This window comes from Bos javanicus, chromosome 17 (genome assembly GCF_032452875.1).
Source record: "Bos javanicus breed banteng chromosome 17, ARS-OSU_banteng_1.0, whole genome shotgun sequence".
NCBI lineage: Eukaryota > Metazoa > Chordata > Mammalia > Artiodactyla > Bovidae > Bos > Bos javanicus.
In genome coordinates this window covers 28456424-28467271 of record NC_083884.1, presented here as the reverse complement: position 1 = coordinate 28467271, position 10848 = coordinate 28456424, and positions in this window count along the sequence as shown.

The window sequence follows — 10848 nt, the reverse complement described above, 5'->3', positions numbered from 1 at the left end:
ATTAGTGCAGCTTTTGAGCTTCTGATCTCTTTGGCAATCTGCCATAAATACTCTGAATTTGCCATAGCATTCTGCCATTCTTTCCATCCTAGAACACCTGCAAACTGCATTCTCCCCACTCTCAGGGACTATGATGTGGTGGGGAAAGTACTGCTGCTACTGCTAAGTCACTTCAGTCGTGTCCAACTCTGTGCGACCCCATAGACTGCAGCCCACCAGGCTTCCCCATCCCTGGGATTCTCCAGGCAAGAACACTGGAGTGGGTTGCCATTTCCTTCTCCAATGCATGAAAGTGAAAAGTGAAAGTGAAGTCGCTCAGTCGTGTCCGACTCTAGTGACCCCATGGACTTCAGCCTACCAGGCTCCTCCGTCTGTGGGATTTTCTAGGCAAAAGTACTGGAGTGGGGTGCCGTTGCCTAGGTTCATGTAAATCTCCCTCTGCTGACTTTTGACGTTGTGCACTTAATTTCCATACACTCTTTCTGTCAAAGTTTTTTTTCCCCATCTGTCTTGTTTTCATTCTGCAAATTTCCATTGAATTTATTAAATGTCTTAAGTGAAATAGTGAAAGTGTACATCACTTACTCAGGTCCAACTCTTTGCGACCCCATGGACTATGGTCTGCCAGGCTCCTCTGGCCATGGAATTCTCCAGACAAGAATACTGGAGGATTTTCCCAACCCACATATTGAACATGGATCTCCTGCAATGCAGGCAGATTGTTTACATCTGAGCCATTAGGGAAGCTCAACATCCAATACTGTATTTACAGGTACTCCTGACATGCATCTGCTCTCAAGCAGGTTGTGATTTAAGGTAAGCTTCCATATCAATTAAAGATCATAATATAACAAATGCTATAGTAGTAATATGCTATGGATATTAGATTAAGGACACAAAGGAAACAGTAGACAGTTATGTCTAGGGAAATAGAAAGATTCTGTGGAGGTGATGGAGCTTCTACTGAATTGTAAAAGATAGGGAAGTTTTTGATTGGCAAAGAAGAGTGGGACAGGTATTTGAGGCAGAGCCACGGCTCAGATATAAAGAAGTGATGAAAACCACAGAAGTCCAACACAGTAGCTGATAAAAATATTTACCTGATAAAAATATTTACCTAGGGTGACCAGGATGAAGTATATGAGAGGGTATGAATACATTAAATCTCATAATGACACTCTGTAGTGCCACCCTAAGGAGTTTGCACCTACTGCATAGGAAGTACAAAAATACTAATGTATTATAAGCAGAAGCTTGGCATAATTACAATTTTGGCAGCAATTGAGAAGGAGAGTTTGTGATATGAAGTTTGAGAAAAGAAGTGGAAAGACCAATTAAAACACTGTTTTGTAGTTGAACTGATCATAGTCAGTTTTGATGCTCCTACTTGACTTACGACAAAGGAACCTTTAAAGGAATGGAGAATAATTTACTAGGAGATATGGCTCTTTGAATGCAGTATCAAATGGCTTTAAAACTATTCCTTGATTCTAAGTGAAACAAAGTCATCTTTATATTATCTTTTGATTAATGTTCAAAAGTGATAGAAAAGTACTCACCAACAAAACCCAGGCATGAAAAGTTATTCATTGTAATGTTTTTCATGGAAGAAAATTGTTAAAATTTTATGAAACAGATCATACGCCAATGTCAGTGAGATTTAAATGATTGTGAAAACATGGTCAAATTGAAATGACACGTTACCCTTCAGTTGCCCAATGTATAGTGAGTTGGTTTTCATACTTTACATCAAGGAATCAGATAGGTAAAAGAGATAGAATGTCAATAAGAGAAAGGCTGATGGGAAAAAATCAAGGGGAGGAAGGATCATAGGTGAGTGGAAGCTCAGTGGTGGTATCCAGGACAATTACATGATAGGGAGTCAATGTTAGAATGCTTGAGAAAGCAAAATTTCCACCATTTAAAAGTGGGAGATTTCCATCATTTAAAAGGTGGGTCAAATATCAGTAAGCCTTTTCACGTTCAGTGATGAACTATGAAGGGCATATCATACATTGTTTTCCATACTTTTAAAATACATATTTAGTGCAATCTGTTATCTCTTGTCTGTGTTAGCCAGGCAGTTTGTTATCTCTAGACCTCTTTAAATGATGGCAGAAGCCAAAGGACCCAAGTCCTGAAGCAATGTTTAATCCCCTGATAGTTATTAGACTAAGGTCTAAAACCAAGCAAGATAAATCCACTTCCATCCTCTTTGATTTCTGGTTTATCACAAATCACAGCTCCAAATATTTATTTCAAGATTATATACAGGCTCTGCACAATGCATCTCTGATGATGAAATTTGCACACATGCTTTTCCTTGATCTTAGTGCTTTCCTTTGGAAAGGTTTCTAACTTTTAATCACTGGTTCCACCTACATTCTGCTCCAGCCCTGTTAGACTGACCACCTGGGTCTGCCATCCAGGTAAGCTCAACAGACATAAAGCCCAAATAGAGAGAGATTTAGATAGGGTGAGGAGACAGGAGAAGAGCAGAGACATTTTTAGAAAGAAAGAATAAACTAACTGGTTTTTGCATTCAATGTAACGTGCACTTGAGTGGAGGATATGTATAACTAGTACTAGACAATGTAAGAAGAAGGCAATGGCACCCCACTCCAGTACTCTTGCCTGGAAAATCCCATGGGCAGAGGAGCCTGCTACGCAGCAGTCCATGGGGTCACCAAGAGTCGGACACGACTGAGCGACCACACTTTCACTTTTCACTTTCCTGCATTGGTGAAGGAAATGGCAACCCACTCCAGTGTTCTTGCCTGGAGAATCCCAGGGAGGGGGGAGCCTGGTGGGCTGCTGTCTATGGGGTCACACAGAGTCGGACACGACTGAAGTGACTTAGCAGTAGCAGTAGACAATGTAAAAGTGGCAAAGAGTGAAAATATTGAGTCTTTCTTTCTAACACAGTATATAGATATTTTGGTAGGAAAGGCCATTTTTGGATCACAGAGGCACAAAACATGTTTTCTTAAGTGTGGGAACAAGTGAGAAGGTTGGATGTGGAGGGATATAGTTAAGTTCTATCCTAGCAGTATGGTTGCAAGTAGAACATATTCTTTAGTTTAAAGGAATATGTGAGTTCTGTGTCCACTGTCTCTCATACGAGCTATTAGAGCATGTTGTGTTGTCATGAAAAAAGAAAAAGTCCATTTTGAGGCCTGCAGCTTATTCTGTTACTTTTGAGTAAGCCACTTAACAGTTCTGAAGCTCAGATTTTTTTATCTGAAAAGATGAAATTTTAATATTTATTAGGATAAAATGTGATGAGATAATGTGTGTTAGCATGTAGGAGAGTTGAATAAATAAACAAGTAGGTATTGTTTTCCCATCAAAATACTTTATTGCAACTAACTGGTGTATTCATTCTTCACATCAGGGTAAAGTTTTGTCACTATTAAGAGAGGTAAGATGTATGACATCTCTTTTAAGCCATCAACTAAGTTTATATTATACTAAATCTGACTCCATTTAGGCATGGACATAAAAATAAGTTGTATAACTGACTGTACAAGGTTCATAATAGTAAAACTGTAACTGAAATGCCATATACATTGGGTTGATCATTTCATCCTTTCCCACTTTACTCAACTAAGGTGTGTGGTACCTATATTTGTTGCATGATATTTTGGAGGTCATACTTAATATTTTTTCTATTTGTGGTATACAATTCTTAATCTTTATCTTATTTTTGTGAAAATATTTCCAACTGAATTTTAGAAAGCTCTTTGTTTTACTTATACAATTATTTATGTAGCCATTATAAAGTAGTCTTTCCTAGATAAAGCACTAGATTAGTTACCTCAAATTTGGATAGTTACCTTAAAATCAGTATAGAACAGCCTGTTAACAGTGACTAACTGTGTAAGATAAGATTGTGGATAATAGTTTCACTTTCTATGTGTGTATGTAAATTCTGTTTATATAAACAATTTCTAACAGAAAATAATATAATATTCAGTATACAAAATAGGATTTGGTTGATTGAATAAAAATAAAATATAGAGATCTGCCCTGGGATTTCTTTGGAAGGAATGATGCTAAAGCTGAAATTCCAGTACTTTGGCCACCTCATGCGAAGAGCTGACTCATTGGAAAAGACTCTGATGCTGGGAAGGATTGGGGGCAGGAGGAGAAGGGGATGAAAAAGGATGAAATGACTGGATGGCATCACTAACTCGATGGATGTGAGTCTGAGTGAACTGTGGGAGTTGGTGATGGACAGGGAGGCCTGGCGTGCTGCAATTCATGGGGTCGCAAAGAGTTGGACACGACTGAGCAACTGAACTAAACTGAACAGAACTGAATTATCCTTATTTGGCAGTCTTGCCTATGGCAAAGGAAAGAGGTAGCAATTGAAATATTATTTTCTGATACACTGATATTTGCCTAGAAAATGTCTATTGTGTTTGACTCAGCTCTACAAAAAGAAGGAAAGGATTTGTTGAGATACTTACTCCAAAGGATTAAGTGGAAAATACATGTTGTTTATTATGCATAACATGAGTTAACACTAACTGAACATTGATCATACTAGGGATTTTACATTTATTACCTTATTTTATTTTCAAAAAGTTTCATAGGACAGATATTCTTCAACATCCCCATTTTACAGCTAAGGCTTAGAGAGCTTGAGCTTAGTAGGTTCTCTCATCATGTGTATCCAGGATCTAGAGGTCAAGACAGAGGAGAATTCTACTGATCTGGCTTCAGGTATAAATAAATATAAACAAATCTAACTTCACTCATCAACTTTTTCCTGCACCTGACTCTTAAATTTGTTTCTGAATTATTTCACAACATAGGGCATTTTAACTTTAAAAATATAATATATCATATCAACCTCCAGCTTAAAAGTCTCCAGTGATATTCAACTGAAATCAGAATAAAACCTAAATTTCTTAACATGACCTATGACAAGACTATGCAACATCTATTTCCTTTGTTGTTGTTGTTCAATCACTAACTCATGTCTGACTCTTGGTGACCCCAAGGACTGTGGCACGCCAGGTCTCCCTGTCCCTCACTATCTCCTGGAGTTTGCCCAAGTTCATGTCCGTTACATTGGTGATGTCTCATCCTCTGCTGCCATCTTCTTTTACCTCTCTAACCTTGGCATGAACTATTCTTATTCTTGCCAAAATGGCCTTGTTTTAAATTTACACAACTCACTTCTGTTTCAGGATCTTTACAGTTAAAATTCTTTGTCTTTTTACCCTGCACCTTCATAGTAACTGTTTTTCACCATTCAATTCTTTGTTGTATTAGTGTCTCTACAAAGAAGGTATAGACTCTCATTCCTTACAGTCTTAACCAAAGTAATCTTTCCTCCATCCACCTTAATGCACTTTTCCCATATATTGTTAAATTTTTCTTTATAGTACCTGCTGCTGTTGCTAAATCGCTTCCTATCACAATTTAAAAGTATTTTATGTATTTGCTCACATTTATCATATGTCTTTTCCAGCTTTACTAAGCTCAGGGTTTTAGCTGTTTTATTATTGACTCATCAGTAGTAGAACTACTACTGCCTACACAGTGAAAGGGAAAGTGAGTCGCTCAGTTGTGTCTGAGTCTTTGCGACCCCATGGACTGTAGCCTACCAGGCTCCTCCATCCATGGAATTTTCCAGGCAAGGGTATTAGAGTGGGTTGCCATTTCCTTTTCCAGGGCATCTTCCTGACCCAGGGCTTGAACCTGGGTGTCCCATATTGCAGAAAACCCATAACATATTAAATGAATAGATAGAATTTGATGTGACATTAAATAAATATATTCAGAAATATTTTAATATTTAGACTCATATATTTTAATATTTAGACTCACATATTAATACTTAGATTCATATTGCAAAAGAATTAAAAGACTCACCTAGTTTAGAGAACTTTCTGAGGTTAAATACTTCCTATCACATGTTCATTAAGTTCATGTTTAAATACTTCCAGAAGTAGGAAACACACTAATTCCCAGTGTAACCATGCAATGTAAATCATCATCTTGGTTTGGTTCTGGTTGCTACAAAATTCTAAGATTGCCTAAGATTGAGTTGAAAAGTGTGGGCCTTTTAATCTTATATCCATGCATAAGACTACCCACTGAAACCATGGAAGTGTTAAAAACTCCATTATTTGATAATTACTAAAATATATTAATACATTGTGAGTCTTATCTTCTGCAGAATAAGTACATTTCACTTCTTTTTAAAAGAGGACATTCTTTCATTGTTTTTTATATTCCTTTCTGGACCTCTCCCATTTTGACTGTGTCCTCTACATTGCAGGGCATAGAATATGTGTTAAATGTAAGTGATTGTCCTCTATCTTGCTGGTAAATGTTTAACAACTATATCTCCAAGTATAGTTCTGACTTGAATGTTGGGTGATATGCTAGTTTACTTTAATGAGTTAGATGAAAGTGAAACAACAAAGACCAAAGTCTTTGTTCTTTCATCAATGACATGAGGGATTTCTCTGCTGAATTGGATAATGGTTTTCAAATATTGTAAGTATATTCCTCAAATTTTTGAGTTATTCAGAATGCAATAGCTACAGACACAGACACACTTTTAAGTTTAATCATAATGCAGCAGCTAGCGACAGGAGCAAACTTTTCAGTTCAATCTTCTTTATGAACATTTTCTTTACTCTCTTAACTTTATACAATCCACAAAACGCACACACGTAAAAGAAGGCAATGATTATGTAGCATTTTCTGATTCAGTTCAGTTCGGTTCAGTCACTCAGTCATGTCCAACTCTTTGCAACCCCATGAATCACAGCACACCAGGCCTCCCTGTCCATCACTAACTCCCAGAGTTCACTCAGACTCATGTCCATCGAGTCAGTGATGCCATCCAGCCATCTCATCCTCTGTCTTCCCCTTCTCCTCCTGCCCCCAATCCCTCCCAGCATCAGAGTCTTTTCCAGTGAGTCAACTCTTCGCATGAGGTGGCCAAAGTACTGGAGTTTCAGCTTTAGCATCATTCCTCCCAAAGAAATCCCAGGGCTGATCTCCTTCAGAATGGACTGGTTGGATCTCCTTGCAGTCCAAGGGACTCTCAAGAGTCTTCTCCAACAACACAGTTCAAAAGCATCAATTCTTCAGCGCTCAGCCTTCTTCACGGTCCAACTCTCACATCCATACATGACCACAGGAAAAACCATAGCCTTGACTAGACGAACCTTTGTTGGCAAAGTAATGTCTCTGCTTTTGAATATGCTATCTAGGTTGGTCATAACTTTCCTTCCAAGGAGTAAGCGTCTTTTAGTTTCAAGGCTGCAGTCACAATCTGCAGTAATTTTGGAGCCCCCAAAAATAAAGTCTGACACTGTTTCCACTATTTCCCCATCTATTTCCCATGAAGTGAAGGGACCAGATGCCATGATCTTCGTTTTCTGAATATTGAGCTTTAAGCCAACTTTTTCACTCTCCACTTTCACTTTCATCAAGAGGCTTTTGAGTTCCTCTTCACTTTCTGCCATAAGGGTGGTGTCATCTGCATATCTGAGGTTATTGATATTTCTCCTGGCAATCTTGATTCCAGCTTGTGTTTCTTCCAGTCCAGCGTTTCTCATGATGTACTCTGCATAGAAGTTAAATAAACAGGGTGACAATATACAGCCTTGACAAACTCCTTTTCCTATTTGGAACCAGTCTGTTGTTCCATGTCCAGTTCTAACTGTTGCTTCCTGGCCTGCATATAAATTTCTCAAGAGGCAGATTCAGGTATGACCTAAATCAAATCCCTTATGATTATACAGTAGAAGTAGGAAATAGATTTAAGGAACTATATCTGATAGACAGAGTACCTGATGAACTATGTACGGAGGTTCATGACATTGTACAGGACACAGGGATCAAGACCATCCCCAAGAAAAATAAATGCAAAAAGGGCTGTTTGAGGAAGCCTTAAAAATAGCTGTGAAAAGAAGAGAAACAAAAAGCAAAGGAGAAAAGGAAAGATATCCATTTGAATGCACAGTTAAAAAGAATAGCAAGGAGACATAAGAAAGCCTTCCTCAATGACCAGTGCAAAGAAATATAGAAAAACAATAGAATGGGAAAGACTAGAGATCTTTTCAAGAAAAGTAGAATTACCAAGGGAACATTTTATGCAAAGATGGGCTCAATAAAGGACAGAAATGATATGGACCTAACAGAAGCAGAAGATATTAAGAAGAGGTGGCAAGAATACATAGAAGAACTGTGCAAAAAAGATCTTCACGACTCAGATAATCAAGATGGTATGATCACTCACCTAGAGCCAGACATCCTGGAATGTGAAGCCAAGTGGGCATTAGGAAGCATCACTACGAACCAAGCTAGTAGAGGTGATGGAATTCCAGTTGAGCTATTCAAATCCTGAAAGATGATGCTGTGAAAGTGCTGCACTCAATATGCCAGCAAATTTGGAAAACTCAGCAGTGGCCACAGGACTGGAAAAGATCAGTTTTCAATGCAATCCCAAAGAAGGGCAATGCCAAAGAATGCTCAAACTACAACACAATTGCACTCATCTCACATGCTAGTAAAGTAATGCTCAAAATTCTCCAAGCCCAGGCTTCTGCAATACGTGAACTGTGAACTTCTAGATGTTCAAGCTGGTTTTAGAAAAGGCAGAGGAACCAGAGACCAAATTGCCATTATTTGTTGTGTCATCGAAAAGCACGAGAGTTTCAGAAAAACATCTATTTATGCTTTATTGACTATGCCAAAGCGTTTGACTGTGTGAATCACAATAAACTGTGGAAAATTCTGAAAGAGATGGGTATACCAGACCACCTGACATGCCTCTTGAGAAATCTATATGCAGGTCAGGAAGCAACAGTTAGAACTGGACATGGAACAGACTGGTTCCAAATAAAAAAGGAGTACCTCAAGGCTGTATATTGTCACCTTTCTTATTTAACTTATATGCAGAGTACATCATGAGAAATGCTGGGCTGAAAGAAGCACAAGATGGAATCAAGATTTCCGGAAGAAATATCAATAACCTCAGATATGCAGATGACACCACCCTTATGGCAGAAAGTGAAGAAGAACTAAAGAGCCTCTTGGTGAAAGTGAAAGAGGAAAGTGAAAAAAGTTGGCTTAAAGCTCAACATTCAGAAAACAAAGATCATGGCATCCGGTTTCATCACTTCATGGGAAATAGATGAGGAAACAGTTGAAACAGTGGCTGACTTTATTTTCTTGGGTTCCAAAATCACTGCAGATGATGACTGCAGCCATGAAATTAAAAGACACTTACTCCTTAAAAGGAAAGTTATGACCAACCTAGACAGCATGTTAAAAAGCAGAGATATTACTTTGCCAACAAAGGTCCATCTAGTCAAGGCTATGGTTTCCAGTAGTCTTGTATGGATGTGAGAGTTGGACTATAAAGAAAGCTGAGTGCCGAAGAATTGATGCTTTTGAACTGTGGTGTTGGAGAAGACTCTTGAGAGTTCCTTGGACTGCAAGGAGATCCAACCCATTCATCCTAAGGGAGATCAGTCCTGAGTGTTCATTGGAAGGACTGTTGTTGAAGCTGAAACTCCCAATACTTTGGGCACCTTATGAGAAGAGCTGACTCATTTGAAAAGACCCTGATGTTGGGAAAGATTGAAGGCAGGAGGATAAGGGGATGACAGAGAATGAGATGGTTGGATGGTATTCACCGACTCAATGGACATGAGTTTGGTAGACTCTGGAAGTTGGTGATGGACAGGGAGGCCTGGCATGCTGTGGTCAATGGGGTTGCAAAGAGTCTGACGTGCCTGAGCAACTGAATTGAACTGAAGTGAACTGAAGAATTCTTCCTTATTATTTCCTTGTGGTTTTTTTTTTTTTTTTGGATTAACATTTTCCTGAGAAACTATGCATCTAATTTTGAGACATTAATATTGAATGCTGCAGAAGACTTAAGATACATGGTTTTTATCCATGGGTCAGGAAGATCCCCTGGGGGAGGAAGTGGCTACCCACTCCAGTATTCTTGCCTGGGAAATCCCATGGACAGAGGAGCCAGGCAGGCTACAGTCCATAGAGTTGCAGAGTCAAACACCACTGAAGCAACTTAGCCTAGCCCAGATATGGGCTCATTTCTATCTTACATTAACTCTATAGGTAGGAACTGCTATTATTTCCATTTCCCAGATGGAAAATTTAGAAACAGAGTTTAATAAGTAGCCACTAAATCAGATGACCAGTAGTAAGGAGCATAGCCAGAATATGAACATTTTTAATCTTGTAACCACCATGCTTTCAAACAGAACTGTGTGGAGGGAAGACTGGAAATAAAAATTCAGCTACATGGCAATGCTAATATGGCTATTAAGCATGAGAGAATCATAAAAGAATTAATTGGAAAATATTTAGATATTCCCATTTGGTATAGGCAATTTGAAACATAATGATATTATGTGTAGCTTCTTTGACCTCCCCTTGCCTCCCATTTTGGAGCTCACAGTGTCTTCAACACTTTGCAATCAAAATGTTTTTTCTTTGCTTTAGTGAAGAAAGTGTGAATAAGGAGTGCGGTATCTCAGACCATATCACACTCAAGATAAGGTGAAATTCCTTCAGGTTTTGGATCACTGAATCACAGTTTGACTGTGTCAACAATTATAACTCATATCTTTACATAGCACTTTACTTAGCTTTACAAAGCCATTATTATACTTCATATCATTTTGATTTTAATTCTTCTATTAACCCTATTCTTCTATTTACAATGCTTATAAGGTAGATATTATTAATCTTGTTTAAGAAGTGAATATGTTTATCCTCATTCAGATTAAGGACTATCAATCTGAAAATCAGTTGCAAAGATGAAATAATAATTAGTTTCTT